At 35.1% G+C, this 24,167-nt stretch overlaps 1 non-coding gene across 1 annotated transcript; it reads right to left on the bottom strand.

Moving 5' to 3' along the window:
• Positions 1-23,709: 23,709 nt before the first annotated feature.
• LOC121228758 (small nucleolar RNA R71) lies at positions 23,710-23,815 on the bottom strand. The gene has a single exon (XR_005926333.1). It is a non-coding gene; the product is annotated as a small nucleolar RNA R71 (small nucleolar RNA).
• Positions 23,816-24,167: the final 352 nt, after the last annotated feature.

The following is a 24,167-nucleotide window of genomic DNA, read 5'->3' as shown; positions in this document are numbered from 1 at the left end:
AAAGTGCAAAAGTTGAGTTCTACATACTAGAGGTGTCCAATTGCTATGAAATTTTAAATTTAGGGTCCTTAAATGGAAATTAGACCATTGGTTAATTGCTGGACAAAAATAGACATGAAATGGGTGTAATAAAATATTTTTAAGTTAGGGGTATTTTCGTAAACTAATAATTAAAAGAATTAAAAAGGGAAATAGGGCAAATTAGCTATCATCTTCTTCATTCAACCATTTCTACCAGCAGCAGCCATGGTTAAAGTTTGTTCAAACTCCCAAGCTCGATTGTAAGTGCTCCTTAGCCCAGTTTTTAAAGTTCTTTACATTTTTGAAATCCCGGTAACTTGGTTAAGCTTATTTTAGCAATAATTTAACCTAGGGTTTATATTTGGAAAAATACCCATAGGTGAAATATGTTTATTTTTATGTTTTATGGTAGAATATGAAGCTTGAAATTGTGTTAAACAACTTTTACTAAGTGATTTTACGTGAAAACGAGTAAAACGACATAATCGGTAAAAATACCTAATGTTCATAAGTACATGTTAGAGTGCGAATTTGCTGTTGCTATAGAAGGGAAAAATGATCAGCATGTCATAAAACATAAGGAAATAGGATGAAGTTTTATTTACGAGCCTAGGGGAAAATATGTAATTTTGACAAAGTTTAGGGGAAAATTATAATTTTGCCAAAATATGATTTTGGGTTAATTTGAATAATGTGAGTCCTAATTAGGCTATATTTGAAATGATATAGCAAGGAAAAATAGAAATTCAGGCTAAAATCGAAAAATATCAGGTTATAGACAAAATGGTAAAAATGGCCATTTTTTCATACGCGGTAAGTTCATATGATTTCTAATAATGCAATGTGTAATTTAATTTTATTGCCTTGATATTGAATGAGATGTAAGTTCATGTGTAAATGTTGGTAACATAATTGTCATTTTAAGTAATTTAATTTATTTATATGATATGATGATTATTATTATGAAATATTATGCTTTGTAGATTATTATTTAGTAATATGCAAATTATGTAAGCTACTTGATAAATATGAAATGCTACCAAGTATCGGCTCCGACATTCCGTGGAAGACGGCAAAGATATGTGATTGTGGAAAATCTCGTTTGAACCTTGGGAATAGATTAGGATACAAGTGACATGTCACTGGGAGATTTGAGTTCCGAACTAGTTGAGTTGAGTCCGAGTTCGTGAGATGTAACTAGGCATCTGAACTCATTGAGTTACATTGAGTTAAGTCCGAGTTCACTTATGGATGCATACACCCAAGCTTGTTGAGTTGAGTCCGAGTTCACTTATGGGTGGGTTACATGGTAGCTTGGCTACACATATATTCCGTAGGCTATTTTGTTTGTCTAGCTGTGGGCATGGCATTTATGTGCATGCATTTCGTGTATCCGATTATATTCTGAGTGTTCAACGGGTAATCTGGTGAAGTATTCATTGATGATCCCAATGATATGAGCCATTGGTGAGTATGTCTTTGAGTTATGTTACAAGTTGTACAGGTATGTACACTAAAATTATGTGTGATGGCTTGACATGTGATGATCTATGATGTATATAGTATTTGGTGAATATTATGAAAATGACATGATTTGGAATAAGTCCTTGATACTTGATGAAATTGAGATTATGGATTTATGCTTATGAAGCATAATTATGTGTTCTTACCATTATGAATGAAATGATATTGAATGGATTTGGTGAATAATAGTAATGAATAAGTAAATTTAGCCTTGGCAGTTTTGGGTTACTGCAGTGGTGCAACTTTGGAAATTCACCATAAATTGTGAAAATTGAATTAGGGGTTGAATAAAATATGAGGTTAAATCCCAATTAGTCTAGTTTCACATAGAAGAAACGGTATATGCAATAGAAATTTATATTATGATATATTTAAATTGTTGTGAGACAGAGTCTGAATGACTTCGTGATCCCTTATTTCGATTTGAGAAAATCATTAAAAATTGTATAAAAATAATTATGGGTTGTAATCTATATTATTAAAATCCTCAATGAGTCTGTTCTCTAGAAATATAAATGAGAGCATTATCTGAATTCTGTACTATGAGAAAAATAATTTTTAATGAAGAGAGATCAGAACTATTGGACAGCAAAATAGGGGAAAATTTAATGAATAAACTTTACTAATTGGCTAAACCAAAAATTCTGGAAATTTTATGGGAGAAAGGTATATGAGTCTCGTTTCAAGGAAAATTAACAAAACTTAATTTGGAGTCTCGTAGCTCCAGATATAAATGAATTAGTAACTGTAACTTGGTAAAACACCTTAACTTGAACAAGAGTAAATTGTACAATTATGATGTTTTACCTTAAAATAATTAAAACATGTGGGTAATTGCTTATTAATTTCATATGGACTTACTAAGCTTAAAGCTTACCCCTCCTCTCTACTTCTTCAGTTTTGGCAGGTCGGCTCGGGGTTAGAGATCGTCGGAGGCAAAATCACACTATTAAGCTATCATTTTTGGGAGAATTAATTCAAATATTAGAAATATCAAGTGAGTGGCATGTATAGGAAGTTGGTTTGTGATATGTATTATTATGACTTTGACCATACGTTGCAATTGATGAGCTTATGTGTCCTTTGATGTTTAATGGTGAAATATGAATATTTGATGTTAGATTTTCATATTTCATAATGCGATTTTTGATGAAAATGCAAATTAGGGATTAAATTGTGAAATATTGAAATTATGTGGTTAAAAATGTGATTATTTGGAAAATATGGGCTGCTAAGGCAATAAAAAGAATTCAGCAAGCATGGGTAGGATGAAATTGCATGAAATTTTGATTTTATGTGATAAGGACTAAATTGCAAAAATGTGAAATAATAGGGGCAAAAGTGTAATTTTACCAATATGTATAAATTGTGTTAAATTTAATGAATTAATGATTAAATAAGTAAATTTTGTTATTATATATATTGAGAAAAATGAGATTCGGATCTAGTACGGGGGAAAAAAATTATCGGATTAATCAACCTAATTCTTTGTTACAACAAACGAGGTAAGTTCGTATGTTAATAAATGCTGTTAAATTGTGCTATAAATTTACTATTTTTGTTGAATTGAATTATAATACTGATTGGAAATGAGTACGAGCACAATCAACAGAGTGATGATGTCCAGAAGTTTCGTACGAACCTTAGGAATAGCTTAAGATCTAAATGTCATGACATTAGGATTATCGGGATGTGAGATTCATGTAAGACCATGACTGGGACATTTGCATCGATATGAGATTCGTGTAAGACCATGTCTAGGACATTGGCATCGATATGAGATTCGTGTAAGACCATAGCTAAGCTATTGGATCGATATACTATAACATGTAAGACCATATCTGGGATATGGCATTGTATGAGTAATACAAGATTTCCAAGTATCCTTAGGGATTTCGAATGGTTCGACGGGCACAGTCAAGATAAGAATGAAAGTACGATCGAAATAAGTAATATAGGTACGTTCAAAGCTTATGTGAGAATCGAATGAAAGTGGTGAGTTCATATTGTATCATGTATATAAAATGAGAAAGATTTGTGTATAAATATGTTTTATGCCAAAATGGGTTTATTTGGCTATATGGAGGTATAAATTGGATGTTAAATGAGGCATGAGTTATGCTGGTTTTAATTATATATACATAAGGTATATAATGTGCGAAATACTGTTACTTAATGATAATTAACACGATTCACCTTGGCTAAAGAAAATGTGAGGAATGTTGGTTTGAATGGAGTTATATAGATAGTTGATTTTGTATATATAAATGTGATCGAAATGATAAGAATGTTTTTGATCCATATGAGCATAGAAAACTTGTGAAGCTTTGTTAATTATCTGATTAGAATTATGGTATAAAGGTGAAATCAAATGAATTTATATTATAGTATATGCAAATTCTTAATTTGTGCTTATTCAATAAGATAAATTCAATATCATACGAGCTTACTAAGCTTTAAAGCTTATTTGTGTTATTTTCTATGTTTTATAGTGATTCGAAAGTTCGATTGGGTTAGAAGTCGGTAGAGATTGCATCACACTATCCGGTTTTTTATTTCGGTATTTATACACTTGTGACTTGGTTATATGGCATTTATAGGCTTGAGTTATGTGGAAATGTGTTTGGTAATGTTGAATGTGGGTTTGACTTGTGTATGATGTATATATATAGCCTTGTGTTTTGGCATGTTTGGTATGGTATAAGGTTGATGAATTGGTACATTTTGTTGATGATGAATTGGTATATTTTGTGGCATGAATTATATGATAATATGGTGAGAACATACATATGGAAGATAAGTGAAAAATGTAGGTTATGACATATTGATGTGGTATGTTTATGGTTCTGATTTGTGTAGTGAAATGGTTGAAGATGAAATGGCATGATTTGTATATGAATTGCCATGTTTTGGTTGCCTATAAGTGCATTGAAATTGTATGAAATGATATGGTTTAGGTTTGCTTGAGGAGGGTGAGAAATGGGGCTTAAACCAAGCCTAATTTCACCCTACACGGTTGAGCACATGGGCGTGTGACTCAACCGTGTGTCTGCTGTAACTTAATTAAACAAGTCAGTGAGTTACACGGCTTAGGCACTAGTGTGTCTACTGGCTGTGTGTCGCACACGGGTTGGCATATGGGTATGTGGTCAGCAGTGTGACCAAGTCAGTATACCCTCTAGATTTTACACGACCATGGCACACGAGCGTGTCTCTGACCGTATGATGCAAGTCAGTATGTATGCCCTATTTTTACACGGCTTGTGACATGGGCGTGTTTAATGGGCATGTGAAACTTGTATGCATGAAAATTTTATAAGTTTCACGAAGTTTTTAAATGTTATCGGTTTAGTCCCGAACCTCTTTTAAGCATGTTTTAAGGTCTCATAGGGCCATATAAGGGACAATGTGAATGTGTCGAATGGATTTTGATTATGTTTGATTAATGTTTATGTGATAATGAATTCATGTATGAGAAATGTATGTTGTATGATGTAATTGATCAGTAATGCCTCGTAGCCCTATTCCAGCAACGGATATGGGTTAGAGGTGTTACATGTGCATTGATTACAGGCAGCTCAATAAAGTTACAATAAAGAACAATTATCCATTACCTCAGATCGATAACTTATCTAACCAGTTAAAGTGTGCTACTATATTCTCAAAGATTGATCTCCGATCTGGTTACTACCAACTACGAGTAAAGGAGTTGGATGTGCCAAAGGCGGCTTTTAGAACCAGGTATGGACACTATGAATTTCTTGATGCCATTCGGCTTGACAAATGCAGCTGTAGTGTTTATGGACTTGATGAATAGAATTTTCAGCCCGTATTTAGACAAGTTTGTGGTGGTATTTATAGATGATATTTTGGTTTACTCTCAAGATGAAAGCGAACATGCTGAACATTTCAGAATAGTGTTGCAAACTCTACAGGAGAAACAACTGTATGTCAAATTTAGTAAATGTGAATTTTGTCTGAGGGAACCTTGGGCATATAGTATCTGCTAAAGGTGACCGAGTAGACCCGAATAAGATTTTAGCCATTGTAAATTGGAAACCACCAAAGAATGTTTCTGAAGTCCAAAGTTTTCTGGGACTAACCGGTTATTATAGGAGATTTGTAAAATGTTTTGCAATGATAGCTTCTCCGATGACTCGTTTGCTACAGAAACATGTAAAATTTGAGTGGACTGAAAAATGTCAGCAGAGCTTTGACAGATTAAAGGCTTTATTTACAGAAGCACTTGTGTTAGTCCAGCTTGAATCAGGTAAGGAATTTACAATTTACAGTGATGCGTCATTGAATGGTTTAGGCTGTGTTTTGATGCAAGATAGTAAGGTAGTAGCCTATGCTTCACGACATCTAAAGTCACATGAAAAGAATTACCCGGCATATGATCTTGAATTGGCAGCCATAGTATTTGCATTGAAAATCTAGCGGCATTACTTGTTTGGTTAAAAATGTCACATATTCACTGATCATAAAAGCCTGAAATATTTGATGTCACAAAAAGATTTGAATTTGAGACAGCGCTGATGGCTTGAATTGCTGAAAGATTATGATCTTTTTATTGACTACCATCCCGGGAAAGCCAATGTAGTGGCAGATGCTTTGAGCAAAAAATCTCTATATGCTCTGCGAGCAATGAACACTCTATTGTCGTTGTCTGATGATGGTTCAATCATACCTGAGTTAAAAGCTAGACCAATGTTTTTACAGTAAATTTCTGAAGCTCAGAGAAATGTTAGCAAGTTGCAAGCAAGACGGGTACAGAGTGAATCGACTTCTGATTCTAAATTTTAGATTGACTGATGGTTGTCTGTTATTCAAAGGCAGAGTATGTGTACTAAAAGATTCTAAACTAGTGCAGAAGTTCTTCAATGAAGCTCATAATGGTAACATGTCTATTCATCCTGGTAGTAATAAAATGTATAACGATCTAAAAAAGATGTACTGGTGGCCAGGAATTAAACGAGATATTTTTGAGTTTGTATCTAAATGTTTGATATGTCAGCAATTAAAAGCTGAACATCAGTTGCCTTCTGGACTATTGCAGCTGGTTACAATACCGGAATGGAAATGGGAAAGAATTACTATGGACTTTATAACGGGATTAACCCTGTCTCCAAAGAAGAAAGATGTCATTTGGGTAATTGTTGATTGGTTGACTAAGTCTGTACACTTTATCCCGGTACGTATAGATTTTTCCTTGGATAGATTGGATGACTTATATGTTTTTGAGATGGTCAGATTGCATAAAGTGCCTGTCTACATTATTTTAGACAAAGATCCTCGATTTACTTCTCGATTCTGGAGCAAATTGCAAGAAGCTTTGGGTGCTTAGTTGCACTTTAGTACTACTTTTCACCCCTAAACAGATGGTCAATCTGAACTGGCAATACAAATCTTGGAAGATATCCTTCGGTGTTGTGTACTTAATTTTGAAGGTAACTGGGAAAGGTATTTGCCTCTAGTTGAATTTGCTTATAATAATAGTTATCAGTCTAGTATTAAAATGGGATCGTATGAAACCTTGTATGTTCGCAAACTCAGTGAGAAAAAGTTACACAAAGTTGACTTGGTCCGAGAGACCGAAGAAAGAGCGAAAGTAATTCGAGATAGCTTGAAAGCAGCCTCTGATCGACAAAAGTCTTATGCTTATTTGAAGAGAAATGAAATAGAATTTCAGGTTGGTGAAAAGGTAATCTTGAAAGTGTCACCTTGGGAAAAAGTACACTAGTTTGGCCGAAAAGGAAAATTGAGTCCAGGGTTCATTCGACCATATGAGATTACAGAAAGAATTGGACCGGTTGCATATTGGTTAGCTTTACCACCAGAGCTTGAATGAATTCATAATGTTTTTCATGTATCTATGTTACGGTGGTATTAATCTGATCTTTCACATGTTATCTCTCCAACAGAGGTAGAGATCCAGCCTGATATGACATATGATGAGGAACCAATCCAAATCTTAGCTCGGGAAACAAAAGAGTTAAAAAATAAAAAGGTAGCTTCGGTAAAAGTTCTTTGGCAAAGGCATGGTATTGACGAGGCTACTTGGGAACTAGAGGATACAATGAGGAAGCAATACCCGAATCTTTTTACTGGTAAGATTTTCGAAGACAAAAATCCCTAAAGGGGGGAGAGTTGTAACAACCCATTTTTCAGTGAAATAGGAACAGTGGTTTCGGGACCACAAATGCGATCCAAAATATATTTTATTTTTATTTTACCATATGGCCCGTAATATGTTAGAAATGACGTGTGAAATTTTTGATATGAAAATTTTATCGATTTAGTGCCTAATTATGAGAAGGACTAAATCGTATAAAATGTGAAAGTTGAATTCTAGTAGCTATAAGGATCAAATAGCTATGAAATTCAAAACTTAAGGTCCTTTTATGGTAATTAGACCATTAATAAATGTATGTAGATTTTTATGGTGACTCATCCATGGAATTATTGAAAAAGACAAGGGACTAAATTGGAAATACCAAAATACATGATTAATTAAAAGATGAAAATAAATTATATCATCTTATTTTCATCATCTTCAACCTAAAAACACATGGAAACCCTAGGAGAGAGAAAAGAAGCTTTGAAGGCCTAATTGGGTAAGTTTCCTTGTCCTTTTTTTAGTACCTTTGGTACTTTTGAAACCGGGATAGCTTAATCGCTCTATTTGAAGGATTAATTTGAAAAGTTATCAAGGTATGAAAATGGGTCATGGATGTATTATACTGGAAATTAGAAATTTATGGTAGAAAATGAAAGATTGTTGATAGATAAACAACTTTTGCAACGTGATTTTTTATGAAAACTTGATTTAGGGACTCAAATGTAAACTTGAAAATTTTGATGAAAAATTCTAAAATTTTATGTAAAAACGTGCTGGAAAATTTGTAATGGGGCTTTGTTTAAGCTTGGAATAGGGAGTAATTTGCATAAGTTTCATTTTCTGGGCCTAGGGATGAAATCAAAATTTTTGGAAAAGTTAGGGGCAAAATGGTAATTTTCCTAGGACTTAAATTGAGTCTGTTTAAGTATGAAATGTATGAAATTAAATATTAAATTCATTTATATAGGTCCGGAAAACAAAAACTCGAGGCTAGATCGAGGAAAGGAAAAGATTTCAGATTAGTAGATTTTTACGCTAACAAGTGTCGAGGTCAGTTCTTGTAACTTAGTCAAATATGTAATTGTGTAAATTGAGTGTTGTATTGTATGTAATGTGACTCATGTTAATGTGCCTTACTTGTATGTTATGATGGAAAATTATACATGCTTGAAATGGTGATAAAGGGTTAAGTCTCGATTGAATATTGAATTCCGATGAATGTATATGCTTTCCTAAAACTATTAAGGTCCTACATTTGTTGAGGATGGGATTTAGCTCGGAAGAGTAATCCCAATGACCTTGCTATAAAAAGGATTTAGCCTATACGGGTTGTAACAGCCCAAAATTGACCCTAGTCGGGAAGTGGTTTCGGGACCACAAAACCGAGTCATAAAAATAATTAATTTCCATATTCTATGCTTATTATGTGTGTACATGAGTATGTGGAAGTTTCATTCTCCAATTTTGCCAATTGCATGAGAAATTATTAAATAGGGATCGATATGAGACATGGTGAAAATATGATAGGCTAATTTAAAATGGTCTATTAATGCATGTTGTGAAAATGATGGGTTTGCATGTCAAATTACCCAAAATTTGAGCTAGTGGTTGGCCATGCTATGAGTGGAAACATGTTGGGAACATGTTGGCCTAGTGAGGTATGTAGGAAAAAAATAAAATAAGGAGTATGGGTAATAAAGAAAGGAAAAACAAAAAAATGAGTGGTTGTTCCCCCCCCCCATTGCCGTGAGCTAAAGAAAGGAAAAGAAAAACTTGTTCATCCTTTTTCATCCTCTTTTGACCGAAAATTCTAAGGGAGGAGGAAGGAGTTCTTGCTTCATGTTTGGTTTGGAAGAGAATTAGGAGGAAGTTTGGCCATGCATGTAACTAGATTGAGGTATGTTTGATATTATTCTTTGAGATTCATGTATATTTTAAGTTGTAAGTTTGAAATCTACCTAGCCATGGTTCAAACTTTGTTAAATGATGGAGATGATATTCGGCCATGCATGTTACATTCTTGGTTGGTATTTTGATGTTTGATGTTATGGTGATGAGGCATGAAGATGAGTTAAGATTCGGCCTAGGTGGAGTTTGTGTTAATGCCATTGCATGCTAAATATGAAGCTTGTTAATGATGCATGTGATGGTGGATTGATGATTCTTGAATCTTTTTTTTTAGCATTTTTGAGTGAGCACATATGTGCATTGGTTGCTAGATGGGGAAGAATCGGCTAGCAAGTTGTGTGCTAAGGCCGAATATAATTTTTGTAGGTTAATGAGTAATGCATGTGCTAAATTGATGGAAAGGGAGAGGATGCTTTACTAGTGTATAAATGATATAAAGATTCTAGAAATTATTTTTGGTTAGGTGTATGTATGATTAGGTATATTCGGCCATATGAGTAAATATATAGATGATGTTAAATTTGATTATGTATAATGGGTCATATAGGGTACACATTGTGATATTAACTTTGATTCTCTATAATTGATCAAGTGGGTGATTAGTAAGGGTGATTGCCGAATATACTAACATACATATGCATGTGTAATTGGATTGTAAATATTTAGCAAGGCGGTTAAACTAGTTGATTTATTGATTAAGCTCAAGGAGTTAAAGGAGGAGAATCGAGCAAAGGCAAAGAAAAGATCATCGAGTAGCCGAGTTGGAACCATCTTACCCAACACAAGTAAGTCATTAAGCATATCTTTGGTATTGATTTAAAGGATCGTAATACCTATACCATTGTGTTTAATGAGATGAAATGTATATAAATGTATATGTAAGTAGAGATGAAATTTGTCGAATGTAAAAAGGAAGTGAAGCCTATTGAGTGGCTGGTTTTCGGCACTAAGTGTGCGGGCAATAAGTGTTCACGGTCATGAGATTGGCACTAAGTGTGCGGGTTTAAATTGTACAGCACTAAGTGTGCGAGTTTAAAGTACATGGCACTAAGTGTGCGTGGTTGATTATTAAGCACTATGTGTGCGAACCCAATATATATTTTCTATAAATTATTTACATTAAGGGTGCGACCTTACCGAGTCGATTTTGGACAGCGGAAAAGGTAAATGTGCGAACTTGAAATGCATGGCACTAAGTGTGCGCGGTTGATTATTAAGCACTATGTGTGCGAACCCAATATATATTTTCTATAAATTATTTACATGAAGGGTACGACTTTACCGAGTCAATTTTGGACAGCGGAAAAGGTAAGTACCTTGAGTTCATGGCTAATAGGCGCTATGTTTATATTTGGAGTTGAGCTTGGTAAGTTTTGAACCTATGTGACGATTATAGTTGAAGTCACGTACATAAGGTTCATTGTGGAATAGGTGAAAGTTCGTTTAATTGTATGATTATAACGAAAATAAAATGATGTATGAAAGGCCAATGTAGGACTTGGTATGAGATTGAACCATAGGGTTTAAGGAACTATGGTATAGTTTGGTATGGATGGAGTACTTAACCTCATTTCATTGTTTCCTGTTGTGATAATTTTATTAATGGATGGTTGTGGAATGCTTATGGCTTACTGAGTTATATACTCATTCGGTGTTTGCTTGTCACCTATTCTAGGTTTCTTGGACTCGTCTCTTTTTGCGTGATCGTGCCGTCGTCGAAGTCATCACACCGGCTAGCAAGTTTTGGTACTTTCTTCTTAGTCGGCTTAGGAGAACATTTCGGCATGTATAGGCTATTATGTTGTGTGAACTTTGGTATGTAAACTTTTAGCCATGCGAAAATGGCATAAATGTTCGGTTGGGTTTGGTTTCATAACGTTAGGTCGTAAATCTTGATAATTCGACCTTTTTATGCCATATGTCATGGTTGATTATTTTGGTGTTAAAATTCATGATATGGCAATAGTGTAGTAGGGGGATGTTTGACAATGATTAGCCTTTGGCATGGCTAGTCATGATCATAATTTGTGATATGTATGACGAATTACTAGTTAGATCAAGGAGAAATCACGAAATGGGCATAGTTGCTTTCGTAACAGATGCTGGCAGCAGCAGTGACGTGAGATTGAAAAATCACTAAAAATAGTGGGAGTGGAATTAATTGATGAATAAATTATGTATTCGAAGCTCGATGAGTCTATTTTCATATAGAAGCAACGAAAAGATCATATGGACAGTATGTTAAGAGATATTCAGGTTCTCCTGAGACAGGGCCAGAACGGTTTCTGGATTCCCTGTTCCGACTTTGGAAATTCATTATAAATTAACCAGAGATAATTAGGAGTCATACCATATATGTATAGATTCCTCTCTGAGTCTAGTTTCTATAGAAACAAACGGAATCAGTATTGAAGCTCTGTGCAGGGAGATATCCAAGTCGTAATGCACAAAGGTCAGTGTAGTCGATCCCTGTAACATGGGAGACTTTGACTAATAAACTGTACTAATTGGCCCGACCAAAAATTCTAGAAAAAAATATGTAGATGGGCATATGAGTCTAGTTTCAGGGAAAAATCACGAAACTGATTTTCGAGTTTTGAAACTCAAGATATGATTTTTTAAAGCGACTAGTACGCAGATTGGCAGTGTCTGGGAAATTTTTTTTATAAGGGGTTTAAAGTCTGTTAACACCTCGTGTTCGACTCCGGTGTCGGTCTCGGGTTCGGGGTGTTACACGGGTAATCCTGATGTAATACCTCTCGAGCACACGTTATGATTAGGGTTTAGCCTGGACTGGTAGCCCTAATCGAGCTCTTGTGAGCTTACGTTATATAAAGGATTTAGCCTGGACTGGTAATCATATTATACGACATGTGGCTTATGAGTGTGTTCCTTGGTTAAGTACCCTAAGGGGTACCCACAAGAAGAATTGACAGATTAATGAATCGTACACCTCGAGTTTACTACTTGAGCCTTCATCGAGAGTTCAATGATTCAATGGACATGTAACTCTTGACTTGGCATGAAATCTTGAGATATAATGATAATGACTTGAAAGAACATTGCTTGATGAGCTCATCTATATTACTTGATGGATATGAATATTTTGGTGACTGACATGTTTGATTGATTGTATGTGTTTGCAATTTAGCCAAATGGATGGAAAACATGATATGTATGCTTTAATTTATTAAACAAGATTGGTAAGTTTAGTTTATGTTATACGAACTTACTAAGCATGTAATGCATACTCCTTTTATTTTTCCGTTGTTTTATAGTGCTCGGAAACGTGAAGGTTGGAAGATTGTTAGAGCATCATCACACTATCAACTAGCATTTTGGGTATATTAAGTGAAATCATTTTGGTGTAATGGCATGTATAGGGAAACTTGGCCAATAGTGGCTTGAAATGTCATTTTGTAACCTAGCCATTGGAACGACTTGTGGTGGTTCATTTTGGATATGATTTAGTAAGCTATTATAGTGTATACATATATTTCCACATGTGTTTTGCTAAGTTCATGTGATCAAATGTTATTAATGCCTAAGTTAAGCTACGGTGAGTTGGTAACCATGTATGCATGAAATGGTATGCCTTGTTAAATGATGAAATTGGCTACTTTAAATACTTGGATTGGTTGGAATTGGTTGAGTGTTTTATATGCAGGTTTTTGGTTGATTTTGGGTGAGAGATGAAGCTAGGAAATGGTTTCATTTTTTCCGCATGGGCAGACACACGGGCATGTGTCTAGACCGTGTGTGACACACGGACATGTGGTTAGGCCGTGTGTCCCCTGCACCTAAATTTTAAGAAATATAATGCTCAGAATTGGGCACACATTGGGCACACGGGTAGAGACACCTGCGTGTGTCTCAGCCATGTGTGTCACACAGCCTAAAACACGGGCGTGTGTCTTGGTCGTGTGAAACCTACACCTTATTCGAATTAAATTAATTAACCACAGAGCCTAGCACAAGGGCATGTGGCAAGGCCGTGTGTGCAAGTCAGAGAGTTACATGGGATTGAACACGGGCTCTAGCATGGGCGTGTCTTTTAGACCCCACGGGCATGTGAGCCCTGGACCTTAGAAATATTTTAAAATTTTAAGAAAAATGCTTAGAGGTCCCGATTAAGTCTCGATTCAATTTTAAGGCTCGTATTGGACCTCGAGGGTCCAATTAAGGGACGTTATGAATATTCTAGGTTAATGAATAGTAATTTGCATGAATGAATTGAAAAATGTTTTGAATGTTCTGGTAATGCTCCAAAACTCTATTCCAGCGATGGGCATGGGTTAAGGGTGTTACATTTATACCTTCAAATGCATTCAAACAAATTTAAAACATAGTGAAACATACAACCTAAGTGCAAAACCAATGTGCCCTGATTGACACCTCAAATCAAAAATTAAACCAACAACACCATTCATAGCTCACAAAGTTCATCCATTGCATCCATTCAAGCATAATGAACAATCCTAAATACCATTTCAACATTACCACTTCCACATGTTACCAAAAATGGTTAAATTCATAATGCATACATCAACTTTATACATAAAGGCATTTACAACCAACATACCAAAACATTTCCAACCTTAACAAAACAACATCCTATATACATGCCATTTATAACCAGGCCAAAATTAACGAATAACTACCGATTAAAATGCCAAATAGTGTGATCTCCAAAGACTTCCAATCAACAACAAAAGTCCGACAACTACAAAGACATACAACCGAACAAAGTAAGCTATCATAAAACTTAGCAAGATCATAAAACAAACGTCACATACCTTTCTTTTACTTAATGGTAAAACATATAAAGCATGAAACTAACAAATCATGCCAATATACCATTGATTCAACTTTTTGAAACACTTAGACATGGTAATGACATCTCATTTTAGGTAATCAAATAGAATAACAACCATTCAAAATAACTTTAGAACTTTAACCAAGGTACGATGCTGCTCACAAAAGCTTCAAAGAATTCACAACACATTCTTTAACACCCCTAACCCGTGCACGTCACCGTAACAGGGTTACGAAATATTACCGAAATTTTCAGAACATTTTTAGACAATTTATAACAATTACTATTCACTTGTCGAAATTATTTGTAACGTCCCTTAAATGGACTCTCGAGGCCCCGTATGAGCTTTAGAATCGAATCGGGACTCAATCGAGAACTCTAAAAATTTTTCATAAAATTTCAAAATATTTTCCAAGTTACAAGGCTGACACGCCCATGTGGTCGAAGGGACACGCCCGTGTGACCTAGGACAAGCCTGTGCCACCGGCCGTGTTCCCCTTGTAATTCTCTGACTTGTGCCACACGACCATCCGCACGCCCGTGTGAGTAGGCCGTTGATCAATATAATTTTCAAAAATTAGGTGCAAGTTTCACACGGCTAAGATACATGCTTGTGTTCTAGGCCGTGTAGCACACACGGCTGAGACACGCCCGTGTCTCTGCACGTGTGCTCAATTCTGAGCATTCTGTCTCTCAAATTTAAAGTGCAAGGGACACACGGCCTAACCACACGCCCATGTACCAGGCCGTGTGTCACATACGGTCTAGACACATGCCCGCGTGTCTACCCATGTGGACGAAATAAAACCATTTCTAGATTCACTTCTCACCCAAAATCACACCAATGACCTTTACCTAAACTCACATCCAAATACCAACCATTTCAAGCATTCATATTAAGCAAATTTTATCATTCAACATGACATATCATTACATGCATACATGTTTATAATCTTACCTTGGTATATTCCATATGTTAGGCATAATTTGATAAACCATTTAACATATATGTACCTACCATAGTATGACATTACAAGTATATCAAAAACAACCATTACTAGTCATTCCAATGGCTAGATTGCAAACCACATATTTAAGCTATCTATGGCCAAGTTAGCCTATACATGCCATTATACCAAAATGATTTTACTATATATATACCCAAAATAAGCTAGTGGATAGTGTGATGATGCTCCAATGATCTCCAACCTTCATGAGTTTCTGAGGACTATAAAACAAAGAAATAACATCTAGTAAGCATTACATGCTTAGTAAGTTCGTATAACGGAAACTAAACTTACCAATCCCGTTTATCAAATCTAAGCATACAATATCATGTTTTCCATCAACTTGGCAAAATCTCCTAAACACATACATTCAATCAAACATGTTAGTCACAAAATTTCTATATACATTAAGTAAACATAGATAAGCTCATCATGCAATATTCTTTCAAGACATTATCATTTCATCTCATTATTCTCTCATCATGCCAAGAGTTTTGTCCCTTGAATTCTTGAAATTTTAATGGATACTCAAGTAGTACACTCAAGGTGTACAATTCAATAACTCGTCAGTTCTTATTCAAGAGTACCCACTAAGGCATTTAATCAAAGAACACACTCTCAAGCCCATATCGTATTACAGGATTACCAGTCTAAGCTAAATCCTAGCTGTAACATATGCTCGAGAGGGATTATATCAAGATTACCCGTCCAGGCTAAATCCTTTCTATAACGAGGTTAATAAGGTCACTCGCCCAAGCTAGATCCCATTAGCAACAAATGCAGGACCTTATTTATTTCGGGAAAGCACATATATTCATCGAAACTCAATATTCAAACAGAACTTAACCCCTTTTTCACCTTTTCAAACATGTATTCAATTCTTCATTATTGCCATCAAACAATTCACATCAATATAAGTTACATTCCATACAAACACAACATTTAATATAACATATTTACATGCTCGATTAAGTTACACGAACTTACCTCGACACTTGTTCATGTAAATAATCTACTAATCCGAAACTTTTTCTTTTCCTCGGTCTAACCTCAAATTTGTGTTGTCTGGATCTATATAAATAACTTATATCATCAATTTCACACATTTCATATTCATTTGGACTCAATTTACATCTTAGGCAAAATTACCATTTTGCCCCTAACTTTTTCATAAATTCTAATTTCGTCCCTAGCCTCGGAAAATGAAATTCATGCAATTTACTCCCTATTCCAAACCTAACCAAAATTTCAACATAAAATTTACAACACATATTTTCTATAAATTTTACAATTTTTCATCAATTTTCACAACTTTACATTTTAGTCCCTAAATCATGTTTTCATCAAAAATCACTTTGTAAAAGTTGTTTATCTATCAACAACCTTTCATTTTCTACCATAAATTTTAAATTTTCAGCATATTCATCCATGACCTAATTTCCATACCTTGATAACTTTTCAAATTGATCCTCCAAATTGATAGATTAAGCTATCCCGATTTCAAAAATATCAAAATTACTAAAAACGGGACAAGAAAACTTACCCAATTAAGCCATGAAAGTTTCTTCTCTCTCTTAAGGTTTCCATAAAATTTTAAGGAAGATGATGAGAAAAATAAGATGATATATTTTATCATTTTTTAATTAATTAAATATTTTTCAATTTCCAATTTAATCATTGCCCTTTTTCTAATTTTTTATGGATGAGTCACTAAAATATCTACATACTTTTCTTTAATGGTCTAATTACCATATAAGGACCACAAGTTTTGAATTCCATAGCTATTTAATCCTTCTAGCTAATAGAATTCAACTTTTACATTTTATGCTATTTAGTCCATCCCGTAATTAAACAGTTAATCAATAAAATTTTATTATCAGAATTTTCACATAACATTTCTAACATATTATGGACACGTAATAAAATTAAAATAAATTTTATTTTCGACTCGGATTTGTGGTCCCGAAACCACTATTCTGATTTCACTAAAATTGGGTTCCTACAACTTTTCCCCTTAAGTATTTTCGTCCTCGAAAATCTTACCAGTAAAAAGATTCGAGTATTGCTTCCTTATAGAATCCTCTGGCTCCTTGGTAACCTCTTCTATGCCATGTCATTGCCAAAGAACTTTTACTAAAGCTACCTTTTTATTTCTTAACTCTTTTGTTTCCCGAGCTAAGATATTGATCGGTTCTTCACTATATGTCATATCAAGCTGAATTTCTATCTCTTCCGGAGAGATAACATGTGAAGGATTGGATCGATACCACTATAGCATAGACACATGAAAAACATTATGAATCCGATTAAGTTCTGGTGGTAAAGCTAAGCAATATGTAACTAGTCTGATTCTTTCTGTGATCTCATATGGCCCAATGAACTGTGGACTCAGTTTTCTTTTACGACCAAACCGGAGAACTTTCTTCTAGGACGATACTTTCAAGAATACCATGTCATTGACTTGACATTCTATTTCCTTTCGTTTCAGATCAGTATAAGACTTTTGATAATCAGAGGCTGCTTTCAAACTGTCTCAAATTACTTTCACTTTTTTCTCAGTTTCACAGGCTAAATCAACTCCGTGTAACTTTTTCTCACTGAGTTCTGTCCAATACAAGGAAGTTCTACATTTGTGACCATACAAAGCTTCACACAGTACCATTTTGATACTATACTGACAATTGTTATTGTATGCAAATTCAACTAAAGGCAAATACTTTTCCCAGTTACTTTCAAAGTCAAGTCTACAACACCAAAGCATATCTTCCAAAATCTATATAACACATTTAGATTGACCATCTATCTGTGGATGAAATGCAGTGCTAAAGTATAACTGAGTACCTAGAGTTTCTTGCAATTTGCTCTAGAATCGAAAGGTAAACCGAGGGTCTCTATCTGAAATAATGGAGGCAGCCACTCCATACAATCTGACAATCTCAGAGACATATAATTCAGCCAATTTGTCCAAAGAATAATCCATACGTTCCCGAATAAAGTGTGCAGACTTTATCAACTGATCAATAATCACCCAAATAGCATCTTTATTCTTTGGAGACAAAGGTAATCCAGACACAATGTCCATGGTAATTCTTTCCCATTTCCATTCTAGTATCGTAACTGGCTGTAACAATCTCGAGGGCAACTGATGTTCAGCTTTTACTTGCTGACATATCAAACATTTAGATACAAACTTAGAAATATCTTGTTTCATTCCTAGCCACCAATACATCTTTTTTAGATCATTATACATCTTATTTCTATTAGGATGAATAGACATGTTACCATTATGCGCTTCATTCAAGATCTTCTGTACTAATTCTAAACTTTTCAATACACATACTCTGCCTTTGAATAACAGACAATCATCGGTCCCGATCTGAAATTCTGAGTCAGGAGTAGGTTCACTTTGTATCTACTTTGCTTTCAACTTACTATCACTTTTCTGAGCTTCAGAGATCTGCCGCAAAAATGTTGGTCTACCTTTTAACTCAGCTATAATTGAACCATCATCAGATAATGACAATCGGGTATTCATAGCTTTAGGGAAAATAGGGATTTTCTGTTCAGAGCATAAGCAACCACATTGGCTTTTCCTGGATGATAATCAATAACCATATCATAATCTTTCAATAACTCAAACCACCTACGCTGTCTCAAATTCAACTCTTTTTGTGACATCAAGTACTTCAAACTTTTGTGATTAGTGAATATGTGACATTTTTCAATGCAAACACTATGGCTGCCAATTTAAGATCATGTGTCGGGTAGTTTCTTTCATGTGATTTTAGCTGTCTTGAAGCATAGACTACTACTTTACCTTTTTGCATCAAAACACAGCCTAAACCATTCAATGACGCATTACTGTAAACTATAAATTCCTTACCTAATTCTAGCTGAACTAACATTGGAGCTTCTGTCAATAAAGCTTTTAATCTGTCAAAACTCTGGTGGCATTTATCAGTCCACTCAAATTTGACATCTTTTTGCAATAGATGGGTCATTGGAGAAGCTATCATTGAAAAATCTTTTACAAACCTCAGATAATAACCAGCTAGTCCCAGAAAACTTTAGACTTCAGACACATTCTTTGGTGGCTTCCACTTAACAATGGCTGAAATTTTATTTGAGTCTACCCTGACACCTTCAGCAAATACTATATGCTCAAGAAAACTAACTTCCCATAGCTAAAATTCACATTTACTAAATTTGGCATACAATTGTTTCTCTCGCAAGGTTTGCAACACTATTCTCAAATGCTTCGCATTTTCATTTTCATCTGGGGAGTAAACCAAAATATCATCTATAAATACCTCCACAAACCTATCTAAATATGGGCTGAAAATTCTGTTCATCAAATCCATAAATACTGCAGGTGCATTTGTCAAACTGAATGGCATCACAGGAAACTCATAGTGTCCATACCTGGTTCTAAAAGTTGTCTTCGGCACATCTGGATCTTTTACCCGTAGTTGATAGTAACAAGAACGAAGATTAATCTTTGAAAATACAGTGACACATTTTAACTGGTCAAACAAGTCATCAATACAAGGCAATGGATACTTTTTTTTATTGTAACTTTGTTAAGTTGTCTGTAATCAATACACAACCTCAACGATCCATCTTTCTTCTTTACAAATAGAACCAACACACCTCAAGGTGAATAACTAGGTCGAGCAAAACCTCTATCAATCAATTCTTGTGACTATGCTTTCAGCTCTTTCAATTCAATAGGAGCCATTCTATAAGGAGCTATGGATATCGGTGTTGTACCCGGAACAAGATCTATAGAGAATTTCACTTCTCTATCTGATGGTAAACTAGGTAATTCTTCTAGGAATACATTAGGAAATTCACATACAACCGGCACTGACTGAATCTTTGACTCAGATACTTTAGTATCCAACACATGCGAGGTAAGCATCATAACCCTTTCTGACATATTTTTGTGCTAATATTGTTGAAATCACATTAGGTAATCCATCCAGTTTATCAGATTCAACATGAAGTAGTTCACCACTCTAACATTTCAATATAATATATTTCTGTTTACAATTCACCACTGTATCATATTGGGTTAACCAATCCATTCCCAAAATCACATAAAATTCATCAAATGGCAATAACATCAAGTCAGCCGAAAAGCAATAAACTTTTACCATCAACGGACAGTTTTTATAGACTTTATTCACCATAACACACCAGCCTAAGAGGTTTGAAAATTTAACCACAAATTCAGTGAATTCAACAAGTAAATTTTTAACAGACGCTAAGATTGTGCATATGTATGAATATGTGGAACCAAGATCAATCAACGCAATAATATTAGTATCAAGTAGAGAAAATGTACCACTAATGATGTTTGGTGCAGACGCATCTTCTCTAACACGAATAGCATATGTTTCTACAGGTGCTCGTGCCTCAGATTTAACTGTTGTATCCCTGGTAGTACCTCGACTACCTCTAACATTATCAGGGTGACAGGGTGGTCTGCCCCTCGAAACAGGATTACTCGGCTTTGGAGCTGGATCTATATCTTTTTCAACTCTTTCTGGACAATCTCTAAGAAAATGGTCAAATGAACCACATCGGTAACAAGCTCCACTTCTCAAACGACATTCTCTAAAATGAAATTTGTTGCAATGCTTACACTTTGGTTTGAGATTACCGACAATAGCCACACTGGTTACAGATGGCGATGAAGACCTCGGGTTAAAGCATTGAGAGCCTCGCTCTTTTCCAGAATACCTCGTAGAGGTAGTAACACTATCATAATACTTTTTTATATTCTTAGAAGCAGATGATTGTGACTTACTCATAATATTTTTTCCAGAAACCCAAGCCTCTCTTTCAGCTTGTTTCTTTTCTTTACTCAATTCCTCAGCTTTGTATGCTCGACCGGCTAACACTGCAAATTCCCTTATTTCAAGAACTCTGATCAATAACTTGATATCTTCATTTAAACCATCTTCAAAGTATTTACACATATCAGCCTCGGTTAGAACCCATTCTCAGGCATATTTGCTCAACCGAACAAATTCTTGCTCATACTCAGATATAGTCATGTCTTCCTACTTAAGTTCTGAAAATTCTTTCTTTTTTTGATCCACAAATCTCTGACTAACATATTTCTTTCTGAATTCAGCCTGGAAGAATTCCCATGTAACGTTTTCTTTCGGTACAACTGAAGTTATGGTATTCCACCAATGATAAGTTGCATCTTGATAAACCATAAATTATACATATTTTTACCTCATGTTTAATGCATTTTATAGATGATTTCTCATTAGAATTGGTAAATTCGATGCTCCTAATGCTTTAATTTCATGTTTTGTATTTAGGAGAGCACCAAGAGCCAAAAACGAGCCAAAAAGGGATAAAACAAACCAAATCAAGAAGATGACACAGCCTAAGCCTTGCCACACGGGCAGCTCACACGCCCGTGTCTTTCGAGGGTGTCAACCAAGGCTTTCACGATTCACGCGGCTTGGCCATTGACCCACACGGCCGTGTGCAATTTAACGGATCAAACATGGCTTGGCAATCATGTCATATGGGTGTGTCCCTACCGAGCCCAAGTTAAGTCCAATTCGGAAAAGGCCACTTTGGAGGGTTTCTAGGCATCCGAAAGCCTATAAATGCGCACTAGAGGAGGAGAAAAGGGGGAGATGGAAAAGAAGGGTAAGGAATTACCCTAAGGAAACCGATTGATCCATCTCAGAAGCCAGATTCATCATCAAGACTGAAGATCTCTCCTCAATTCCCCTTCAGGAGTTTTGGGTTTTCTTTATGTTTTGTATTCTTTATTCTTCTGAGATGTTTTCTTATTTAGTTATGAACTAAATCCCCTAAATACCTAAGGGGAATGAAACCTAAGACGAATCTTGTTATTATTTTCTGAATCGTATGATAAATATTTAACTTGTTCTTAATTATGTATTCTTAATTCTTGTTTTGATATCCCAGGATACTGATTCAAGACACGCTCTTATTCAGACGAGGAATAGACCCTATATAAGAGTACATTTGCCATAATTAAGCAGAGTTGATTGCGCGCCTAAAAATAGGGTGACAAGATTTTACCGGATTAGGGTGAAACTTAATAAGAGAATCCATAGATCGAGTTAATACAACCCTAAAGTGTTAATTAGAGAAAAGTCTCGATTATTCAATCTAGGGATTAGACGTTATTAGTCTTGAATAGGGATAGTAACATAACTTAGGGATCTCTACGGAACAAGTTGAATGAATAAATCATCCGATTCGGAGCCAGAATAACAAGTACATTCTAGGTGGATTTTTCCTTAGGTATTGTCTCAAGTCAATCGATTTTCCCAAAAGCAATTCCCCAATTCTTTTCTCTGTGCATTCTTAGTTTAAATAATTAGTTAATTAAAACAAACCCTTTTATTCTTAGGCTAGATAATAAAAAGATAGTTATTACTAGTACTTTTGGTTCCCTTGGGTACGATATCCTGGTCTTGCCATTACTATACTATTGTTCGATAGGTGCGCTTGCCTTTTCGTCGTGATAATAGTTAGTCTAAGTTTGATCTTCATTATAAATATTTATTACTTATTACGAATCACGCGATCAAGTTTTTGGCGCTGTTGCTGGGGAGCTGAAATATTAGGAACACTAAATTTTTATTACTTTAGCCATTTATTTTTCTTGCAATTTTATTTTATTTTATTATTTATTAATTTATTTTTTTCTCTCTCTTGGCAGGTTTTTATAGTTTATGACTAGAAGAAACCCGTCAGGACCATTACTCTTTGACAAAGAAATCGATCACACAATTCTCAAAAAGCAAAGAGAAATAAGAAGTAGTTTACGATACATGGAGAATGAGCAAGAAGACGATACTCAAACCCCAATCGAAGAGATGGCCGAAAATCCAGGCGATCAACTGCCTCCTACAATTGCAGCTAATCAAAATCCTACTCCACGTACTATGTATGATTATGCTAAACCTTCTTTAACAGGAACTGAGTCTAGTATAGTTAGACATGCTATTGCTGCGAATAATTTTGAACTAAAACCTAACACAATTCAGATGATACAGCAGTTTGCTCAGTTTGATGGTTTGCAGGATGAGGATCCCAACACGCACTTGGCGAATTTTCTTGAATTTTGCGATACATTCAAAATCAATGGCGTTTCTGATGATGCCATTCATCTTCGGTTATTTCCCCTTTCACTGAGAAACAAAGCTAAACAGTGGTTGAACTCGTTACCACGAGGGTCTATCACTACTTGGGAACAAATGATCGAGAAATTTTTACTAAAATATTTTCTGCCGGCTAAAATGGCTAAATTGTGTAATGATATCTCTTATTTGTGTAGATGGATTTAGAAACACTTTATGGTGCATGGGAGAGATACAAGGACTTACTGAGAAGGTGCCCTCACCATGGGTTACCGCTTTGGCTGCAAGTTCAAACGTTCTACAAAATCCCTCGACAAGACAAATGATTGACGTGGCTGCTGGCGGAACCATCAACAATAAAACACCGGAAGATGCCTATGAATTTATAGAGGAGATGTCACTGAACAACTATCAATTGCAAGTTATGAGGACAAAGCCAACGAAAATAGCCGACGTCTATAACATCGATTCAGTCGCCATGCTCTCTAATTAGGTAGAACTTCTCAATAAAAAGATTGATAGTTTTTTTGGTTCTACGCAGGTACATCCAGTAATGAGGTGTAACTCAAGCGGAAGAGGTGTACGTACAGAATACCAATCCTTCAGTCCTACAACTGAAGAAG

The sequence above is a fragment of the Gossypium hirsutum genome, chromosome A04 (genome assembly GCF_007990345.1).
Source record: "Gossypium hirsutum isolate 1008001.06 chromosome A04, Gossypium_hirsutum_v2.1, whole genome shotgun sequence".
Lineage (NCBI taxonomy): Eukaryota > Viridiplantae > Streptophyta > Magnoliopsida > Malvales > Malvaceae > Gossypium > Gossypium hirsutum.
Note: the sequence above shows the minus strand (reverse complement) of the source record. Positions and strands in the feature narration are given on the sequence as shown.